The sequence below is a fragment of the Bombus fervidus genome, chromosome 2 (assembly GCF_041682495.2).
Source record: "Bombus fervidus isolate BK054 chromosome 2, iyBomFerv1, whole genome shotgun sequence".
In the NCBI taxonomy this organism is placed as follows: Eukaryota; Metazoa; Arthropoda; class Insecta; order Hymenoptera; family Apidae; genus Bombus; species Bombus fervidus.
In genome coordinates, this window is record NC_091518.1 from 3,283,851 (window position 1) to 3,305,812 (window position 21,962).

At 38.7% G+C, this 21,962-nt stretch overlaps 1 protein-coding gene across 3 annotated transcripts in view; it reads left to right on the plus strand.

Moving 5' to 3' along the window:
* The window catches only part of LOC139993732 (uncharacterized), a 121,687-nt gene that overhangs the window by 73,098 nt on the left and 26,627 nt on the right, over positions 1-21,962 (plus strand). For 2 of the 3 annotated variants that reach the window (XM_072015718.1, XM_072015726.1), the window contains exon 2: positions 3,568-3,700. The exons of the other annotated variant lie outside the window; for it this stretch is intronic. The gene's annotated coding sequence lies outside the window, so the exon portion shown is untranslated. The remainder of the gene's footprint in view (positions 1-3,567; positions 3,701-21,962) is intronic. 3 annotated transcript variants of the gene reach the window in all.

Consider the following 21,962-nt stretch of genomic DNA (forward strand, 5'->3'; position numbering starts at 1 on the left):
TATCGATCATAAACACACTCTCGACCGCCGTGCCTCTGTTTACAAAAACGAGGAGGGAAACGGGGCACACCCATTCTCATAGGTGTCTAGTCGTTAAACGAATCGATAAGAGCTCCTTCACACGGCGATAAATTCTCGTAATTACGATAAAGCTTTCGATTAATTTTATAGCTGTAATTGTTTTTCAGTTTGTGTCTATCGTAGCCATTATCTGTTCTTTAGTTTCGGTGCTTCCTTTCAACAAGCAATTTCCTTTCGTTCTTCTATCGCCTTGGTAAAACTAAGGTGTAAACTAGCATCCTTTCACCACTTGGCGTTTGATGACCGTGTCGACGAGTCTCTTGTAGCGTTTATTACTAGAGTCGAGGAAGCAGTTGCTCGATGATCATTTACATCGAATGCTTTTACTCGCGCTACATGATCTTGCTAATTTGGTTAAACGTGTCCTAATGAAATTGAATAATCGACGAGAAGTGGACTCGATCGCATTATCGACTGACGGTTACGTATATAAGAAGAAGATACTTAGAATCTTGATTTTGACAATCAACAATATCTACAAGATCATCGGAAGTGTACTCTATTCTTATCCAAGGATAATTCCTAATTAAGATGTACCCTATTCTGAATAGTTAACAAATACAGTTAAGAGACAATGAAATCAGCGTGTATTTTTGGTCGATGAAGAGCAATCAGGCTAACGACGTTCGTGAAACGTTTCACATCCTCGAACGTGTATTGCCATCTGCATGAATCGAGATAAACGATTTCACGGGTTTCGGTACCTGCATCGTTTATCTCTTCCTTTCTGAACCATATCGTCATCTACCACTATCCTTGCATCGAGCATACATATCTACTGCTTTAATCCATTCGAACATTATCTCATGAACGAGATAAGTTGCTCCAGCGAGTCGCTCCCGAATCCTTCATGGTTGTGTCCCCTCCAATGCTTCTCCGAACCATTTTAATCAAAACCACTGATCGATACGGATAGACACGATCGAAACTGGCTTTCAGGTAGCCGTGTGGTTTTATAGACGAGGATTTAATCGAACCGTAGAGTGGGAGGAAGTTCTTCGTACAGTTTGGTAGATGGAGCGCGTGGTGAGTGTCTAGTAAGTGGATAGTTTATGGTGGTTCGTGGCCGTAGCCTAACCCAGGAGCCAGGGTAGCAACCCTGCTTCCGTGATTAAAATCTGACAGCGTTAACGGTTATTACGTGGTTATCGCGTAGCTTTCTTTTTACTGCTCTGTAATTGCATGCTTTTGACGGCTCGGAATCACCCTAATTACAGAGAAAGGTGGCGCACTTACGCGAACATGTCCAACTTATCGAAATAGATTATTACTAGACTGCGAATTTTTATACGAATTCACATCTTCATGAATACGAATAAAAGAATAGGACCTTGCGAATATTATAAAGTGTGCTATACTTTGGATATTTTCTATATTCAATTCGTTTGCATATTACGTGTATTCTATGCATTTTTGTATTTCTAAATTTCTCATAAAAATTCGCAGTCTAGTTATTAGGTATCTGGGATTGGTAATATGATACTTCGACAGCTTATGGTCGCTTATGGTAGCCAATGGGCTTTACGTTATAACAGCTGACAATTTTATTCTTCTAATTGAACGATATTTCGTTTTCTCTGTATTCTCACGAGCGTGTGTGTGTGTGTATGTGTTGCAGAGGATTGTTTTAATCAGAATCCGAGGGTGGCAGTTCTCTGGTCGTTCGATCGAAATTAACCGTATCGTGGCATGCTTTCCTAGATACGGAATCAGATCGACGCGTTTCCTATTGTCTATGTTTCGTGTTTGGAGGACGTGTCTGCGGTCTAGACGGCCAAGCATTTAGTAAATAGGAGGATTGGTTCTTGTTCAATTTACTTAATTAGTAGTTAGGATTTTGCGTATTGGCTTACAAATAATATTGTAAAAGTAAATATTGGAGATTTTAGGTTATGAAACGAAATTTCGTTTTCCCGCCATTGGGTAGAAAAGTTGCAGTTATTGTGAATTTTGATGACAAAAGTTTTATAATGAGACAATCATGTGAATTCCTGAGGTAGATGGAGTTCCGCTCCCTTGAGATGTACCGTGACTCTGACCTATAATGATCCCCAATGTAATGTAATTGCATGCATTCCGCGGGATATAATTCATTCGAATATTCACGCAGTTTACGATTAATCTCTAATTAATTGGGACGTATCCTTAATATTACGTAATAATAATGTTACTATCATATGTAAACTTGATAATTATCTTCTAATTCGCAATCAAAAATTTCCATACATAAATTGACTTCTCCGAGGACTATTACGCAACTACTACATGCATTTACGAAACATCTCGCAGCTTCTACGTACATTTTCATGTATATTTCAAACTTTACCAATGTAATTATCCACTGTTTGTAGAAAACACTGTAAGTGCCAAGAAACAAGTTTTCTAGGAGGGAAAGAAAACACGCATTAATGTAGTCCAAACTCATGAAAAAGAAAAATGTATGTGTAGAAAAGTCTCTAGTGCCATCTGTTGGTTGTAAAGAAAACTCAATGTTTCGTTTATTTAGGATAACTTAGATAGATGGCATGTACAAAACTTAAGAAATAATTAACTAATGTTTATTGCCACTTTATTTTTTCTATATAGACGACCTTGTGACGCTGTCTTGTAGAGTTGCATTTAGATTCTATAGCACAGCATTCTTATTGGCACGTAGAACATCTTCCAGTAAAAAAAAAAAATAAAAATTTGGCACTTACAGTGTTTGTTACAAGCACTCTTCAACTATGAAATTTCAAAATATTTTATGTACACATGTAATGACATATACATGATAATGACATGACACATAAATGCGCTTTCACGAGGTATTATAAGTATCCACGATAGGTAACACTTATTAATTCTCGATGTATTTAATTTCCCCTGCCGTGTAATTGTTTGTTTCATCGTACGTATTCCAATCTTCTTGGTAAATAGACAAGTGCGTGTCTACCTTCATGAACGCGCTGTACTTTATTTTGTGTTTTATGTTCCACTTGATCGCGTTGTCGAGCAAGCGTGAGAACTGTAGCCTGTCATTGCGCGCGATTTTAATACTTAGCGTGTAGGGATCGCCGTAATGGGCGACAGTAGAGTAATGGTCTTGAGGATAAAAAGGCGGCTAACAACGAGGAAAACGCCTCGTAAAAGGTAATGAATTTACGGACGCGTTTTCCCTAATATCACGCGCTATATTATGGCGCAACGCCAACCTCGACGAGCCTCCAGCAAAGAGAATGAAAAAGCGACGTAAAAATAATAAAAGGAAAAATAAACGTGTAAAAATTGAGGTTAGACAAGCGGAGTGCGGAAACTGATTCGAAATGGCGCATGGACCGACGCCACGTATGAAAAGTACGGCAACGTAATATCACAGTGATTAGTTGCCATGTAGAACAATTATTGTAGAATTAAACCGGCCTCAAGGGTAGTTGGCTTAGCGAATTACACTATGCTCAAAACGATTATTGCCGCATTAATTTCGTTTTATGCGCCTTGTTGCAGGTCCGAGCCGCGGAATAATTCGGTACAACGACTTCCCTCGCTTCCTTCTACGAAAACGGCCTCCTATTATTAGGTTTGCTGTTGAATAGCAGACGACCTCAATAAGCAAGACCGCCAACCCTATAAAAAACAAGTAGGTATACCTATAATTTATATGTATATATATATATATGTACATTTCTCTTTCTCTACTTATACCTGTTTTCTTTGTTTCCTTCTTGGCCGAGACTTTTGTTCTTCTCTTTTCACATGCACCGTGTTGTGTACCTTTTTCACACAGGTCCAGCGCGTCTCGCGTCTCTGTGACTCGTTAACTCCTAACTTCTCTCAAAGGAAATGCTAGGCGCTCACCCCGTTATTCGACAGTAAAATCTTCTCGTCTAATTTTTCTATTTCTGCGCTAGCCCGTGTGAAGTAATGAGCGCGAGAAAAATATTTCGCCGCGCCGGATTCTCTTTGAGAATTATTAACACGAACCTACGCACGCGCATATCCAACACTGGAATTGTTTAGACAGATATTAAATAGCGACTAAACGCGTAGCTTCGATTTTTCTCGATTAAATTACAATTTAGTTTCTCGATTTTCTAGATTGAGGTTAGCAAACAGCAGGTATTGTTAGGTTATGTAAAGTTATGTAAGAGATCGGTTTGAGGTTATGTAAAATTTTTCCTAAGAAACGCGAACATTCTGTTTACTATTTCGTTGATATCAATCATTTAATGGAATTTTTGGTACTTATTACGGAAAAACACGTTCTTCAACTCTCAATCTCTGTTTACACTCGAGCGATGTTCTTCTTCGTTCATCCCCACCATTTCCTTCTACCAGCTCCGAAGTTCCTCCAACCTCGAAACGAAAGCGCTGAAATGGGCGAAAGCATGCAAAGTGCGTTACGACGATAACGGGCGTAGTAAATAAGCAAGTGCAGGCTAAATTATAGCTGTCCCCACCCACATCCATCTTTGCTGCTGCTTAGGATGAGTGAGAGAGTAGAAGAGGGGGGGCAGCTGCTGAAACCACTTAACTTAACGAATCCTGCGGATAAAGGGTTATGCTTGGCTGCACAAAGGAGAACACTCGAAAAAATATAATTAAATGCTTTATTCATAATTCTCTTTCGCCCTCCGCTCTCTTCTTCGTCTTCCTCACCCTTCTAAATTTCCCCTCTATCTTGCATCTCGTTTTCTCCTCTCTTTCTTCTGTGTTTTTCTTTTTTTTTTTTCGACACGAATAGAAGGGTGCACGAGCTCGCAGATGCAAATGAATATAAAACAATTGTTCGGTCTGCCTCGGGAAATGCGACAAACGAGCGTGAGCACATTCGCGTTATTACGCACGAAAGGTGCATGAGAGGTCAAATTTATCAGAAGGACAAGGGAGACGCGCGTTCGTCTAGCTGCAAGGGATGAGAGGATCCATCGGATCGCCGAGCCAGTGTTAGAGGAAGGTAAGCAGCCAATGACAATATAGAGTTAGGGCAGTGGAGAAAAGTCACGCAGCATGTGAAACAGAGACACACGTACAACCGTGTGTAGTAGGGATCCTCTGAAGTATCCTGGATGAATATCAGAGTTAACTATTCTGGCTGGTTTTAGTCCCGTTTTCCTCCCGCTCTCTTCTTCTCTGTCAGTTTGCCCGTCGAAATTACGTTTTCGAGTCACTCCACCGAACGCGATTTGCCTATGCATCGAAAGAGGGAGAGAAGTTGTTCATCCTCTATCGGCGGAATTTTTGCAATACGCTTTTGAATAGCCGCCATTGCTTGTGCTCGACTGAACGCCGAGCTTTTCAGCGGGACACAAACACATATATACATAGAAACACGCAAGCAGAGAGACAAACGTGGACTTAGGGTGCGAGAAAGACGGGGAGTATACAGTGGATGGGGGTTGTGGAGATGGGGAGAGAACGTACAGAGTGATAACTATTCCCTCCTGAAACTGCACGTTGCCTTGTTGCCTGCAGGAAGAAAAGCTGTTCTGGTGCAAATTGAACGGCACCGTCGAGTATATAATTTGCACGTAACAAATTCGTTACCGTGCTGTTTTCGTGGCGTTGATTAACCAACTGTGTTTTCATATTAAATTCATGTTTACGGTTTTCTATCGATTACACTTGCGAAATATATAAATTGTTTTTATATGATTAAAATACGTGTCTTCACGGATTAAAATACATGTTTCGTCGGTTTTCAATTATCGATTAATCCGCCAAATGTTACTGTTTATCTACGAAGTTCTGGTTATTGTATTCAAACAGGTCGCTTAATATTACACACATATACACGATTCCGATAGTTGAAATGTATTTGATCGTAATTACGTATCTATAATGTGTGACTTGTGCACCCACCCTAAGGGCCTGTTCTCCCAGGAGTCTGTTGCAGAATCTTAGGCCAAACTAACGACCAGATACTCTATGAACTTCATCTATATCCCCAGTGTATTATCGAGATTAAAAAACACGTACATATCCGCTACATCGGTTCACCAATAGGAATACAAGTTCTCACCGCGCGAAAGCCATCCAATGAAAACACATAGGGGGCGTTGAAAGCAATGCAATGGGGTCCTCCATTCTGCTCTCGCTTTACTCTCTATTCGTGGCGGATATTTTCTTACATGGCACAAAGGGGACCGAGCTGTTCGTAATAATTATTACCCTCTGCCACATATGTGCCACATCCAAAGAAACAGAGACGGACGAAAGGAGAGACGTGCAAAGGAGTGGCAAGGGAAAAAAGGAGACACAGTAGCGAAGGAGAGCAAATGAACGAGGGTTTGGAATAGGAGTGTGGTGGGAGCAGATAGAGGACATATACGTCGTCTAGTCTCAGTGTGTAGTCGCACGCGCTCCGGTATCGAACGAAAATGTCGGTGCAAGGAGCGAGAAAGAAGGATGGCAAGTAAAAGGGGTGTGAGGAGGGGGCTATACGCGTAGCTTGGCAGATGGGTGCGAGAAAGACGAGAATACTGGGCGAGTCTGCTGCCGGCGAAACTGGCGTGATTCCAATGAACAGAGGAAGAAGAGAGAGAAATAAATACACAGGTACATGTCGCGACACAAAACGGGTCCAGTCATTCTCGAAATAGGCGGCTGGAATGTCAGTTCTCGGTAGAACGTGAGACAAAGACAGATAGATAGAAAGAAACAGGGGATAAAATAAGAGAGAGAAGGTTCTATCTATCCGCACACTCTTCTCTTCTCTGCTGCTGCTGCTGCTGCTGCTGCCGCTGCTGCCGGGTCGTTCGTTCTGTTCTTGTTCTCTTCTTGATTCTTCGTTCTTTATAATACGAGCACAGGGAAGGAAAAGGCCACCCATGTCTAGGCCACGATCTTGGAAGACGCTGAGCAGCCAGTCGGCACAAAGGAGAGAAGAACGACAAGCGCGACAAGCGGGCCACCGAGAAAGATACCGACGGCATTTAATAGCTTACCTCAGGACGTTTTAGATAATGACTGGCTGGACCTCGAAGTGCCTTCTTTCGTTTGATTCCGACTGCGGCGCGGCGTGAGCAAGAAAGAGGCTATGTTCTCTCGAGTGAGGGGAAAGAGAACGCAGACTGAAAGAGGGGAGAGAAACGAACACAGATAGATAGGCGAAAGGGGAAGTACGCCGCTCTCAGGGCTTGTTGAAAAGATGGGCGAAACAGAGAGAACGCTGGTGAAATGAAATGATTGATACCAGTCTTTTTCCTTTTTTCATTTTTCTTTTTTCTTTTTTATTTTTGTTCGTTTTGCCAAGGTCTATAAAACGCGACTGAAAAAGTAAAATTAATTGCACGCGGGAGTTATCGTTCTTTCGAACGGAAAAAACGAGCGACGTGAATGGGCGGGTGTGAAATACTTTTTGCTCCATTGTTAGAACATTCTCGAAAAATGAGCGAATTCTTTTCTTCTCCGAGTTAGAATACATCTTCGGCGCATTCGCTATGAGGTTAATGAAATTATCGAAATGCAAATTAGATGTCGCCGACAATGTTCATTGATTGTCCTGGTAGTTTTTATACCTCTATAACATTTGTACACTTTGGTCTCCCAAGAGATGCGAGAAATAAAAGAATAACGAAGAAAATGGCAACTTTTGGCATCACCGTTGTTCCGTTCCCGCTAGTTTTTCTATACGCGTGTTTCTCAACTGACCAGTCCGACTAGAAAACTCGGTGAAGTGAGAAACACGGTGTTTAAACAAAACGAGGAAAAAAAAACAGTTGTGAGAGAGAAACGTTTTCGCATTCGTTTAAATTGAAATCGCGGTGGAGCGCTCTGGCTGAATGGTGGGAAGCGCTGAAAACGTTTAAATTCGCGATAGTGGTTGGCAAACTTGTCTCTTGCGTTCACCTTCCTTTCTTGAATTAAAGTTTTTTCGTGCGCACGGCTACTTTTTATTTCGCATGTATGTTCTTCGTAACAACCGCTCGTTCTTTTCTTTTCATTTTTTATTTTCGCAATATCAACTCAGTGCTACATTTTTCGTTAATAATAGAAAAAGTCTGGCAAAATAAAGACCAGAGGTGACATTTGGTAACTCTGGCGAATCGTGTGCTTGACAAAATGCGCTACTAATAGCCGTTCCCGTATTTCTCGTAGATTTGTTTCGAGCGAAGCGTAGATGAATTATTAAACTCATGATTGAAGCGCCGAGAGTGTATGAATAATCGTAGTTTCTACTCTGAATTATAAATCTCTATTGTCGTACAATTTATGACCGACTGCAGACTAAAAAATATTGTACGAATATTGGTACTTGTTAATATTCATTTATACAGTAGTTGGCGAAAGTACTGCGACGCTTATAGAAAGCTTTTATGAATATATATATATATATTAGATGTGTTACACAAAACATTTTGAATTTCCATTAACACTGTAATTGGACCCGATTGTCGTGATTATGTTGATAAAATTTGCAGAAAATTTAACAATGGATATATTTAATGAATATCTAATACAAGTATCGCAAAAATATTAGAACACACAATTATTATCCATTATATTAAAAAACCTCAATGTTCAGTGACATCATTTTTTATAGTTATTACATGTTTAAGATGGTTGTTCATGCTGTATATTGATTTTGTTCTTGAGTACGTATATACTTGTAATAAATATCTTATAACCTCTGTATACAGTTCAAGATTAGCTTCGAATTTAACCAACATAATCATGACAATCATTTTCATTGTACTTATACAATATATATATCCAAATTTTCTATGATAGGTGTCAACGTATTTTCATTAACTGTATATATATATGATTGCATTGTTTCAATTTAATTCAGAAGCGAAAGTTTATGACGAAACTTTGGCATTAAACTTACAATAGGGTTTGAAAAACAGTACTCTATACATTTGTTGTAGCAAGAATATAACCTCGGATATCACGGACACGTATAATAAAATAAAGTTGCTTTTAAGCGAGGGAAACTTAGTGGTACGTGATTTGCAGTTTATCGGCGATCGACGAAAAAACAGAGTGCTACGTGATCTGCGGTTCACCGACGCATAACAAAAAGGTTCATAACAGGCAATTCACACTTTGCCATGAACTAAAAAACGTACCATAGTATATGATCATAGATGTCGCGAGGAACGAATAAGTAACCCATAAAATCGTATAGTATCATGTTAGTCACGATTTGCATAATACTACGTGACATATTCATCGCAAAAAGAAAATCGTACTATACTACGTGTTTTGTGCATATGGCGTCGTACTTAACCTCTAATCGACTTCGTTTCGCAATGTTTATAGGTTAAAACTTTTTGCTGATTCCTTAACCAAATCCCGTACGAGGTCAACTTGAACATATTGTACGTACCTACTGGATGTAGATAAGGGTAAAAAACATTTCGCACGAGATTTTATATGTTAGAGGTACACTATCATTTATAAGTCTAATGCAGTTCTCCAAATACAAAAGTACATTTTGCCTCTTGCCATGACTGGAAACAAATGCTCTGTTAAATTTTGAACTGAAACGAGGAATATACCTGTATCATTCAAGTTTCATGTTTACCTGTAGTGAGTAGATGACACTTCATAGAATCTATATAAAGTTCTAGAATGTGACTAGAATCATATATTTCAATTGCTCTATTGTTCCAACATTGAACATACTCACTTTATGTCATTTAATTCAGGTGTCTGTAATTTTCATCCACCTTCAATTACGACTCTTTTAGTTGTAATGAGTAATATCAATTACTGTTTTTATTAATATGTACTAACCATATACAATTCCTTGAGATAAGATCCAGGGAGAAAATTAGATTAAAAAGTTTCATTTGAAGTACGCCTGTACATATTTGTAATAATTTAGAATTATGTAGTTATAGTCGGTACTGTACACGTGGAACAGAAGGCTTAATGCATCTGCTCTGTGATGTAATAATAATAATGCGCAGCAGTGTTCCAGTTTGCGCTGTTATCCCGGACGGAAGTGAACGCGACCATTTAAGTCTTGGTAGAAAGTGTAGACACGAAATCATTAACGCGATACATAACTGTCGGTTCACGTTAAGAGAAGTTACATCGTGTTACTACGGGTAGCCGGTAATCTCCTTTCTTTCCGTTTTCACCTTTTTTCTCATGGTACGAGTAAGATGCACTTATGTCACCGGTTACTTTATTATGCGAACATATTACCCATTTATCGTAGCATCGCCACACGAGTGACTACTACTTACTAGCAAATGCGTATAACGTGTAATTGACCCAGACGATAACGTGATCTGTTACAATCGTGAGAATATGTTAATGGAGAGAAATCTCTTCCCATTAGGTTCAGTCTACGTGTATTCTTAGCTATTAAAGCGGGGAATTGTACTACGTAGGAAGAGAAAAAGAAAACAAAAATCTTTCTTCCAGTGCTTTCCTATATCTCTGTCCACCGCAGGATCGCTGCACTCTTCATCGCGTATTCCGTTCTTAGCTTCTCGTTTCCTTTCTATGACTCCTCCGCACCATGGTTAATCGCTATGTAATTGTAGTCAAGAATCCAATTTCACCTCAGACATTCTGCTTCCATTTAGATTTTCCATAATGTGTATGAGAAAAGTACCTTCATTTATTTGGTATGATGAAAATCCCTAGGATAATTCCCTAGGCATTAAACCAAATTCAAAGACCAGGAATATCAGTAATACATCTATAACCTATTATACTGAATATATCATAAAATGAATTGCATGGTATTTTTATAAATGCGTTATTACATTCTCCTAGAGTAGCTCACGAACGTACAACTATATCAGCACATGTTATAGGAAACTTTTATGTATATATATATATATATTTTTTTTTTGTGTGTTGTATAAAACATTTTAAATTTTATTACGTGTTAGGATAGCTTTCGCGAGCTGTTATATATCCATAACACACGTGTCTTTGATGCCTTTGTTCGACGATCGATTCGTTGGCAGGTTTCAAAAATTAAGTTGCATCTATCGCAAAAAAGAAAATTCGATTTGCATGCATCGTCGATAAATCTTGTTGTTGATATTTCGATACGTGTATTCTTCTCGCTCTTGCTCTCTCTTTCTTCGTTCGAACAGTTACCAAATTACAGCCTACGGGGGCAAGCCGATGTTTCATCGTATAATTCGCCGAGAAGCAAAGTCGCGAATCGCGCGTCGATATTATCTTCTCGCGGCCGATATTATCAACCTGTGGAAGCAATCCACGCGCAGGGTGGCGCGTCTCGCATGCATAAACTTTGTATACACACGGAGCTGAACTGTGTGCAACGAGCCCTATGGCAAAAAAAACGGGAAGCGCGAATGTGTGTGTGCGTTGGAGCGCGTAACTCGAGGCATAGTCGATAATTCGATGCACGTGTGTACGATCGACACGAGTGTCTCTGGTGTATTTTTCGATAATATTCTCGAAAGAAATCCTCTTCTGGCATGTAACGTAACTTGATACTGATTTTTTATGGAAGAATGGTAATGCGTTCCCATAAAATAGATGTTTTACAATTCGTTGTAGATAATAAATTTGCAAAATATAAAAATTAAAACAACACAAGTTTGGAGCCTTTCTGGGATTTTGTGTTCCTAGCGTGTAACGTAACTTGATATTGATCTTTCGTCGGAAAACGACGATCTTCCTATAAAATAGACAATATTTAGCAATTTGTTATATTTAATATTGAATTTTTAAAATTGAAATAATACAAATTTAGTTTGAACAAGGAACAACAAAATTTTGCTCTTAACAATACGTTTCGTCGAGATAATTGTATCGGATGTATGACTGATAGAGTAGCAAGCCGAAGTGACAAGTAGTATAGTTCAAAATTGTGGCGTCAAGTAGTAGCATGTATGATATAACTAGTGACCGAGTTTTTTTTATGTTGTTTCGTACGTACAGTATTCTTTTCTTGTTTGAGTTTACGATTTTCCTCTGTGATTTCTAGCTGTGGACTGGATCGGTTACAAGATTTAAGAGCGAACTACCAAACACGTAAAGCAAAGTTTGAAATATGAGCGTAAGATCTATCTTTTGACAGACACACCGGTACCATCGGGATTTCTCACTCCAGATTAACTTCGAATCTGGCTTATTGTATTTTCTGCTCGGCCGTATACAATGCTTTATGTGCACCACTTATGTCCAAAACTATCGAACTAAATGCTTTACAGCTGAAATATGATTTGCCAGATGGCGACACCTCTCCTGGAATAATGGCTACCCGCATGAATGAAACATCGAATTTCATAATGACTAAACTTCTTTAATTTTCATGAATTCTGAATATTGTATAAGATTTAGTTCCTCTAATAATTTTCCCCTTAAAATTACTGAATATTATTCAGTAATTTCAGCATTCTGAAATATATTATGAACAAACCGCTTCTTGTGCTATATTTTAACGTTCCATTTTAAACAGAACACTATCATATCAAATATAGATGAGGCTCTTCTTGTTCGAGTTAATTAAATATAGGATATACAACATAAAAATATTAAAAACACATTATACCATACTATTTATTAATTTATATTCTGGATAAAATATTACATTATGCCTGTGTTGCATGGTATTCGTTAAAACATTTCAAACACATTTAGAGTGATTTTGGACACTTCGAACAATATGCTGTAGTTTTTTTTACCTTTTTTTCTTGCTTCTTGGTGTGCGACAGTTTGCCTCTTCTTCTCATAATATAGGGCGCTCATCCTTCATAGGCTTGCCCTGCTGATTCTTACGAATCTCCAAATGATAAGATACCTTCTTTATTTTCTTCCGGTGGTTGTCGGGCACAGTATTTTCTGAGGACACATCGGACCATTCGGAAACGAGAATTTCCCGAAATTTTTTTTCTGTACTTTTTTGTTCGTGGCTGTTTGATACACAATATGAGCATTTACTATAGTTGTTCCTAAGAGTAGATGTACTAATTTCCGATACCACTGAATGTATCGTATCGTAGTGGCATATGAGACCATCTGGTCACTTCTGCCGATACCAGTTTTTCCATTATTGTATGCAATTAGTGCCAAAGGTTTCTGTTTCGGAGGACGTCCGCGATATGTAGAATTCGAGCTTGAAATCATAATGGATGCATGTTTTGTTGATAATATTCTAACATCTCGAACATCTCTCCATTTGAGCATCACAATACCGTTCTTATCTTCTTGTGCTATCATATATCACCTCTCTTCAACGGGTAGAACATTACGAAGTTGAACATATATTTTTTGTTGTGCCGTACAGCTCCAACGACATGCGTCCAACGTTCTGCGTACCGAATTGGATCGGATTTGGACCCCGCGGGAAACTTAGCCGAATTACGCTGGGCGACTAAACGTGTTAATATAATAAATTCTATGAACTTGTTGATATTATCGATAATATTATTCAGTTATTGAAGACAAAAATGGTTGTGTCATGCATATTGTTCGTAAAAAAAATATTTTTGATCGGTAGACTTCTTTATTAATATCTAATAACTTTTTGCTGATACTATCCACGCACGGCATTATTCGTTTATGAGGAATAAATGTGGTTGTCCCACACATGCTGTTTATATGAAAAATAGCTTCGATACTTTGAACGCGTAGCGAATATCGCGTGCGAAACAGTCTAACCACAAACATAAGTGCTATTTGCACGTTGAACCGCATTGCTAAGCTACAATTGAATACCTCTTTAATGAGCTTACACTCGTGAACATTATACGTACAATAGATCGTGATAATTACTGTTATATGGATCTTATCCTTGAGTAGTGCTTAGTTTATGTAATCACTTCGACATATTCATCCTTCATAAAGATTCGATCCCCATTTTTTTGAGCCCCTTCTTTAGGTTTGTCCCCTAACCTCTCTGTTCGCTAACCTCTTCATTTTTTAACGATATTTATTTCTCTTTTCTTTGTGTACCTAGAATACAATGTGCAATATTAATAATATGTACAATACGCTAATTAAATTTGTCAGTAACATAAACGATTTTTGACAATTTTAATGAGGCCAGCCGGTGATAATAAAAGTTGAAACGTTTAATAATTACAGGACGTAAATAGAATGACAGTGATTAAGATAGGACAAAGGATCGTAGTAACTATCCTAAGTACACGTTCCGTTTTTTATTTCTTTTTGTTTTTTTAATAACTGGTCGTGTACGACACTCCCATCTGACATGCTGAGTAATTCGAGAGGGAACAGAACGATTTTTTCGTACGGCGGATCGTGACGAGGCTAACGAAAATAGCACCCTACAGAGACAATAGCGCGTGACGATCTTAAGGTCAATGTACAGAATTTTATAAACCGTCCTTTCGTCGATAGGACACGCTACACTTCCGTCCTTTCTTCCTTTCTTTCATATTTTTTCTCTCACTTTTTATTATTTCACTGCTTATAACCTTCGGGCAAAAAACGTTAATGAGTTGCCATTTTAGCGAGCATAATACGTTTATCTTGGCAATTTTATGATAATTAATTACCCGTGCAATTACGCGGAATCTTTTTAAATTTCGAACAGACAAAACATTTTAACGAACGGACAAATCGTCGCGTTGCGTCGGGGCGAATAACGGTAATCGAGAAATCTGTGGCCCTCCCCTTTATCGCATTTATTTCCCAGGCGGAAAAAAACGTATCGTGCCATTGAAGCCCGAAAAGCAAAAAGAGTAATAATAAAAAAATTGCATTCCATGGAAATATCGTACCGGTTATGAATTACAAAAGAGGATAAAAATGCATTTTATTTCCATAAATTTTCTGGAAATTCCTGCTGCATTAAAAAAAAAAAAATCGTTTCTGACTTGGTTCGAAATACACGACTAGTACATTCGATGTTTCCGAGTCGTGACTACAAAAATATTGCATTCACCCTAAGTACATGGAGAGGTATTGCGAGAAAGAAAAGGACGTGAAATCTCTCGAAAACATGATTATCGGTTCCCTGGTAGATTAAAGCAAAAGAACAAAAAAAGGAAAAGACCAGACGCGCATAATACCGACGTGGGAGCCTGAAAAGCGTGTAATTGTGCTACGGATATACGTGTGGCCTTCTCTCTCTTATGGGCGTCGGCGTCTGAGGGTGCAAAACTGTATACAAGATGAAGCGGCGCCGCTTTGTTGCGTACCTTCACCGTGCTCCTACAATTAGACAAGCCCTCGTACTCATTTTGGTGTTCTCCGCGCTCGGTATTCTTACAGAACGATGAAAGAGCGAAAGGAAAGAAACACGGGCCCGTGAGAGCTCCGAGAAAACGACGAGAAGCGATTCCGAGAAAAAGGTAGACGCGTCTGTGACTTGAGGCGTATCGCGTTTCGTCGGAGTCGCGCGACATGTATACATATAGCGTCTTGGCATGACCTAACTCCTTCAATGTCATCGTGTATCGTGGCCACTAATAGATGCTTGTATGTCATCTTTGTCTGTTGTTGCTTTTTTGGTCCATAGAGATACGTGGAATAAAAATTCGCGCTTTGCTGCATAACCTAACCTCGAACGTTTATCGTGCATTGTGATTACTTACTCGATCGTTTGTTATTTTATGGTTTGTCGAGACTTACAGAATCTTCAAAGTATATGATCTTCTAAATATAATAAAACAGTCTGCAAAATGATTTCAATAGCTAATCTTGTTTTTTTTTTTTTTTTTTTTTTGTTTGAGAGTTGAAGAATCTTTCGTTTATATTGGAAACATAAACATGTTGCGAAAATACGATAAACTACTTACCTTGTTGGTCGAAAATGTTAAAGAATACGGAATTTGTGAATAAAATGATTAGCAGGATTTTAAGAAAGTGAATATTTTCCAATTTAACGAATACGTTTAAATATTCTTTGTAACGCACAGAATGTTGAATTGTGATCTTTTTTCGCTTCTATTCGTTCGTTAATAGCCACTGAAAATTACCAATACCATATTACACCAGAATCAATAATCAGTTGTTGGATCCGTTACAGGACAGGTTCAATTGCTACAGTTTGCTCGCGACATTGCAAACACTGACAGTCAATGGTCGGTCGTTCAAACAATTCTGCATGGTGGTCGTTGTTAATTTGTCTGTTGGTTTGATTGAAAGCTGGCAAACAATAAATTAACCATAATTACCTCCTTTCCGTGACAAAGGGGAAAAAGTGTTGACACGTATATAGATTTGTATGCGTTCGTACGCGATTCGCTACTGAGCATTATCCCTACTTTACTCGCCAGCCCGGGAAGAACTCATGTGAATACTATGCGAAACTATTTGTATAAACACGACACGTACATGCGAAAACGGGGAATATTGTTTGAAAACAAAATAGAATGGCCTTTGGTATGCGTAACTTAATAAAAGTAGCTATAGTTGAAGCTGTGGCATGACCTCGATGCATCGGTATATGTGCTGAAAATTTAATTGAAATATCACAAAAGCTCACGGATTCTCTTTAGTTTCGCAGAGGATAATTAAAAACCATACTATGTCGCGCTCATAATATTCATAAATGTTGCTTAATACACGGCACGGCATGGCAAATACGAAGCAAATACACACACACACACACACGAGGTCGAGGTTTCCGTTGACCAAATGAGAAACTCTCGCGGAATTGTTTAAGGAGGATGATGAGTGAGGGAAGGTGAGGGTGGAAACAAATCTATTTACACTGACAAGTTAAATGAAGTTAAAGTGAATTGAAGATCTCGAGGTTGCGATAATAATTTGTCATTCAGGCATGTCTGGAATGATTTCGCGAAATCGTACTTTCGCGAGAAACTGTTCAACCGTGGATTACGTTGTTCGAAGAAACGGAAACGTGTATATGTACGTGCTATAGTTCACGAAAGCATTCCAGCACTTACGGAAATATTCGAATATATTACATGCATATATTACATATACGAAATGTTCTATATACATTGTCAAATTGGTGGAAACAAAGCAAGATTTACTCCTAATCTTTTTTTGGAATAATGAAATTTGGATAATAGAATATATGATACAATAAAATAACGAATAATGAATATATCTTCAATAACGAATTGTCTGATAGACAATTGTATGTCAAATTTCAAATGTGACACCTTGTATATATTTCGACGATAGAGACATTATGCCGCGCGTCACGGTTCCTTCGATTGCCAACCAAAGAAACATTGAAATCTTTTTTATCGAGCTCGAAATTTCATGAGTTTCCAATGACTCTGGGTGATCGCTGAACCGGGACCACATTTCACCTAATTCCACGGAGAACTCAGTTCGTTTATAGACAGGCAGTATGTTTGCCCTAAAACCGCCCCAACGATTTCTTTTATTGGTGCGTTCCAGCGTTCATCGATCGTTTCCGCGTAAATGAATGTCGATTAATGGAAATGCCAGTTTCGATCGTAAAACAAGTTGTTCGAAAAAGAGGAGAAAATAATCTGAAACATCCAATTCGGTTAAATATCGGTTTTATCTGTAGTTCGATCAAATATATATATCACGTGTAAATCCCGAAATGGTATTAATAATTCTAACACAAGTCAATTACGTTTAACACGGAACAGGGTGGAAACGCATTTACCGATCGTTATCAGATGACAATTTATCTACGCGAGTTCGACATTTCAAGTGTATATATATATAGTTACGATATTATAGATCTTCGCACACACGTGCGTTCAGCACGTCCCTATCACAGATTGCAGTTCAATTGAAATCCTCGAAACATCTTCGTGCCACCTGAACAAAAACAAGATTCCGATAAAAGAAATTTTTTGCCCCGAACTGTGTGAAACTTGTGTCACGTGACACTGTAGCGAAGTGCTTCTTTTTTTTTTTCTTACAAAACAAGAAGTTTCACCGTGACACGATAGAGTCCTTTTCCGTAGAAGGAAATTGTGAATCGAGCTAGCCAACTGAAAATTCCAACTCGTCGAAAGAGCTTAATAAAGAAAGTTGGTAAAGTCTTCGGGAGGTTTCGGCGTTTTGTCGCGTGGTTAAGTGACGCAAAGGAAGTAGGTGTTTGTCGATGGATCCGCAGCATAGCGTTGGCCAGCGTCGTTATAGAAGAAATTCCAACGGCGAAGCTCACGCCGGCTGGTTAGAATAAGGGCTCGCATTAACTTCCTGAACTCGGCGAGTATCGCCGGCTTAATGAAATTCTCCGTCTGCTAGGAAGACTCTGGGAACAACTTCGCGTCTTTATCGTGAAAACGGCCGGGGGAAGCTGCCAACTCCATTTAGGGGAGCTGCTATCATTGCGCAGTCCAGATATGCCGGCAGGTCGTTACGCCCCCAAGCAGTAAGCATTACTACACAAGTAAAGGGTCGCGTTTGCGATGTTCACGATGTGCGCGCGATCTATCTTGCCCGGGGTGTTTGTATAAAGGTAACTTAACTATAAATATATGCAGACGCGCGTGAAAGGAACGAAACCAGAGAAAGCGATGCGCAGAGTACACCGCGGAATGCAAGAAGCATAGCGAGGCGAGAACGCGGGTACAGGGCGACTACAATTTGACACACTTCGTTTGCGCCATCTAGGTTTCTCTCGGGCTGAACTTCGTTTGGTTTTAGGTCACGCCAAATGTGTCGCTTATTTTACAATATATATGATTTGCCTGAAGCGAAATTTTTCCTGCTTTTCCGAAGCCTTCTTTAGCTTCGTGTCTTTTCTTTATTGAGCACTTCAATAAAGGAACAAACTTAATCGAAAACGATCAAACGTATAATTTTTTTCCGATCAGGCAGCTATCTTAACGCACTGTGGCGTCACGCCTCGACATATCAAAAGGTCCGAATTAAATTGCGTTAGCTGCGTCTCGTTGCTGATTCATGTTTACACTCGCTGTGGTATTGGTCGCATCTTGAGAGACAACACAGCCTCGGAGTATGAATTACGATGTTACGAAGATTGTAAAATGAGAATGTTTGTTGCTATAACAAAGAAAGAGCTTGTAAATAGATCGAATCGGAAATATGTAAAATAGCGTCGTTAACATTCATGGAAATCGTTCGATTACGATTTGTACCTAATGGACGTTATAGACGTTTACGGCTGCTTTAATCCATTTCCATTTCGTTCCCTGTTTTACGCTTGGTGCGAGCGAGAACAGGGAAGAGAATACCAGTGAGCATTCCGGTGGTAACGTTCAGGGAAAACAAATCGTGCGTCATGTAGGTGAGAAGTTCAACAGGTTGAGAAATAGAAGACCTTAGATTCAGCTGGTAGTCTGAAAATTGGAGAGAGGGAGAGAGAAATGTCTTGCTTTTCTTTTCTTTCTTCCCACTTCTACTTTCACTCATCTTCATTTTCTTAGATTCTTTTCATCCTTATTATTTTACTTTTCGTTTCTCATGTTTCTTTTTTATCTTCGATTCCTTCCTTATCTGCTTTCACATGTGCCAGTTCTTACACATATATATATATTTCCTTCTGCGTCTTTCTTTAACATCTTTTCTCTGCACTACTCTTGTTTCTTACTTTTTTTCCTCACCACCGTTGTTCCTCATATATCTTAATAGTTCTGAAATGATTCCTTTCTAGCACTGGTTATGAGTTACCTAATCTGAAATTACTTTTTCTTATATAAAGAAATGCTTTTTTCTTCTTGTGTGAAGAAATATTTTGCTTTTTTTTTATAAAGATATGAAGGTTACCTTGATGTTTTTAATGGCGACTAGAAAGATTATTTGAACGTTGAATAAAACCTAGTAAGATATATGCGGTTAAAAACCAATAATTATCGACATATATCTTTAAGTGGTCTAATCATCCTTGATACTATACAATCTTCTGTTTGAAAGACTGTTCTTCTTCTCCTAACCTCTATTTGTCTCTATATACCTCATATTTCATATTGCCATCCTTGCTCTTCTTGAAATTTCAAAATGTTTTCAATAACACTAGTAATATATTCACAATACGTTTCTACGAGTGTCCAAATATTAGATTGTCCCAAAAGTTCCCTTCGTTTTATAAGGAAATAATAGATGCACAGTAGATGCATTGTTCAAATAGAATGAAATGGATCATACATAATTCAACAAAATAACATAAAACAAAAAATGTTGCGCATCTATTATTTCCTTATAAAACGAAAGAAACTTTTGAGATAAGCTAATACATTCGTGAGTTACTGTAAGTGACAGTGTTAAATGACTCACCCTATATATATTCTCTCTTAACGTTTGTCTCTTTCTTCGTCTCACGTTTCGTACCACAGTGCTTTTCTCTCTTACGCGACCATGTTATTCAACACTGTTTCTTTTAATATTTTCTTCCCTCCTTGTCCCTTTTCCCAACTGCATCTCCTTTTGCACCAATCTTTCAGCGACCGTAACCCTTGGACAAGTTCGAACAGTTGGGCACCCCCGGGAGAACCTCCTACCGAGGTATTGCCAACCCCTTCGAGTAGCACTCGTAACATCTCACTAATACCTATTATATTAAACTCTCGTTGCGAAAGGGGCCATTGTAAAGGCTTTTGTTAAGTGCAAACGCACAAAGCCAATTTGAAACGGTGCTTTAATCAAAAGTCGTCATAGTAACCGGTAGATCGGCAGTGTGCACGCACCCGATTAAAGCGAAACGATTGGAAGAAAATATTTGTGTCCCCGCGGTGATTTACACTGACCAATTAAACGATAGGATAGCCCCCAAACCTGACGGGAGAGGAGGCATTAATACCTCGTTCAGGTTGCGTTTAAATGTAATTTTTAGTGCGTTGAAAACGTATCCGTGAGCACTTTCGCTGACTAAATATTTATCCTCCTTTCAGCGTGTCATGCTTTGCGCGCGGTGTTTTTGTTCACGCGAGACTGTTTGCCTTGCGTCGCCGTCGTCGTCGCCATTGTCGACATCGCTTCAGAACAACGACTAGTTTTTCAATGTTAATTGACATAACGACTACTGTTTTCACGGCTGTAGTTACGTAAACTCTAACCTAAATTGAAATACTGGCACGATTGTGTTAACAATCGTAGCGTTAGGATAATTTAAATAATTGTAGAGATTGCTGACGAAAGTAGACGATATTTACATTGTGTCATTCTAGACATCGATACAATGGAGGAAGTTTATGTACAAAAATGTCGTTTGAGGTTATCTTTCAAATTGTAAACAATCTGATTTCACGCTAGAAATACACTATTTTCATCGCCACCGTTGTTCCTCATATATCTTAATGGCTTTGAAACGAGCACTAGTCATGGGTGAGTTACCTAACCTAAAATTACTCGTAAATTATTTTTCTTATACAAAGAAATGCTTTTTTCTTCTTGCGTGAAGAAATATTTTGTTTTTTTTTATCAAGATACTAAATTGCTAAATATGTCTTTCTATTTCACTCACACTTTGCATTTCTCGCTACGAAGAAACAAATGACAGTAGAATTTTTAAGGTTATATCAGGCTTAGAAATATGACGCGTCAGTGGAATGATTGAAAAAGAGTGCAAATGAGATGTTGCGTTAACGTTGTCCCTTTAATAGGTTAGGTGACTAAGAATGCTTAATGGGGAGTTTTAGCAGAATCGTCCCTTCGTGGAATCCCTTAAAACTCCCCATTAAAATTCAGTTACCAACCTCGGCATCGAGGACGATCAACGATAAACTTGATGTTCCCTAGAAAAGGTTTTAGATTTTTATCGGGGGCGTGCTAGCGGCATAAGAACAATATCATCGAAAGTAAATTCATAGCTCGTGGGAAAGGAATGCACAGATACTGCGAAGAAGGGGAAGAATCCATCGTTGGTTGTGGAGAAACGTGGAAAGGGAAGAGAATAAGAAGAGAAGTAGTAAGTGGTGGGAGTAAGGGTAAAAGAAGCAGACGATGAAAGAAACTAAGAAGCAAAAGAAGTACAAGTAGAAGAAGCAAAAGAGGGAAGAAATAAAGAAAAAGAAGAAGAAGAAGAAATAGCAGTGGCGTCGTGCCAACGATCGATTGCAAGTATA